Consider the following 1,620-nt stretch of genomic DNA (forward strand, 5'->3'; position numbering starts at 1 on the left):
TTTTCCAATTTGTGTATGGTGTAAGCGCAGTTGCCTTCTTTTTGAAGGACTTTTTGCTTTGGCTTTGGGCTAGACCGTAGTCCCTATCGTCATATACACTATTATAAATCGTAAATGTATAATTCCTAATAAAAAAAAGTATAACACTACATTTGTCGATGTTAACGTCCTAATCACCATCACTCCTGCATCCCAACATAACCCGGAAGGAATCCAGAGCTAACGACGACTTTTATGGCCAAGCACGATGGAAAAGTAGGTTGCAGATGCCCGGAGGCGGGGGTTGGGGGGTGGGGGGTGGGGGGGGGGGGAGTGGCCCTTACGGACACTTGGACCAAGGAAGGTGTAACTGCACGTGTATTACAAAGTCTCGTATACTCTAACGGTATTTCTGTGTATGGGTGTGTGTGTATATATATTATATATATACATATTTTTTTTTCTTTTTTTTGACGTTGTTAATAGTTTATATAGGACATATCTGTTTTGACGTTGTTACTCTTTTTAGAATGATTTATTGTTAATTTATTCTCATTTATTTATTTCCTTATTTCCTCTTCTCACTGGGCTATTTTTCCTTGTTGGAGCCCTTGGGCTTATGGCATCTTGCTTTTCCAACTAGGGTTCTAGGTTGGCTAATAATAATAATAATAATAATAATAATAATATATATATATATAGAGAGAGAGAGAGAGAGAGAGAGAGAGAGAGAGAGAGAGAGAGAGAGAGAGAGAGAGAGAGAGAGAGAGAGAGTGCCAAGTCGATTATTTTCTATTTCATTTACTTGATCCGGATGTTTGATTGATTGATTGATTTGAAGATCTCTGGCATCCTTCCGGATGTTTGATAATCGCATTAATAATAATAGTGATAATCATGATGATAATGTAATCGTATTTGTTATTGTCTTTATAGTACGGTAGTATCAATGTTTACGTAAATGCATGTATTCAATGCTGCTGTATCGTCAACACAATATGATTAATTTTATTTATTGTTTTTATTATGACTAAGTTTGTTATTCTAATTATTATCATGACCTCAGATATAAGTTGAGTTATAAACTGAAAAACTTGATTATATATATATATATATATATATATATATATATATATATATATATATATATATATATATGTATATATATATATATATATATATATATATATATATATATATAGATATGTATATATATGTATGTGTGTATTATACATATATATCTATCTATCTATCTATCTATATATATATATATATATATATATATATATATATACTATATATATATATATATATATATATATATATATATATATATATATACTTTCCCCTCATGTCCTCTTTACCTAGAATTAATTCCTTTTCAAACAGCTAGTTGAAGAAACCTAATATATCATTCTCTTCCAGATTGTGTCGTCACCGCTCCTTGAAGTTCATCATCGCGCATCGTGGCAACTCATCAGTATGCCCTCGTACTCCCACGACGCCATAAGCTCTAATTAACACTGGAGAGACATTTCCAAAGTGATGCATAACATCATAGGAAGTCGAGAGATGAAACTCTTCATGGAAGAATTGTCTTCAGGGGGTCCTAGACAAAGCCACGGACCAAGAGTCAAGCGG

The 1,620-nt window shown here is 32.8% G+C and overlaps 1 protein-coding gene across 1 annotated transcript in view; it reads left to right on the forward strand.

Annotated features, from left to right (window-relative positions):
* The first annotated feature begins 1,407 nt into the window (after positions 1 to 1,407).
* The window catches only part of LOC137648494 (anoctamin-7-like), a 193,639-nt gene continuing 193,426 nt past the window's right edge, over positions 1,408 to 1,620 (forward strand). The window contains 1 exon segment of the mRNA XM_068381412.1: positions 1,408 to 1,620. This exon segment is cut by the window's right edge and continues 584 nt beyond it. The gene's annotated coding sequence lies outside the window, so the exon portion shown is untranslated.

The sequence above is a fragment of the Palaemon carinicauda genome, chromosome 10, assembly GCF_036898095.1.
Source record: "Palaemon carinicauda isolate YSFRI2023 chromosome 10, ASM3689809v2, whole genome shotgun sequence".
Taxonomy (NCBI): Eukaryota; Metazoa; Arthropoda; class Malacostraca; order Decapoda; family Palaemonidae; genus Palaemon; species Palaemon carinicauda.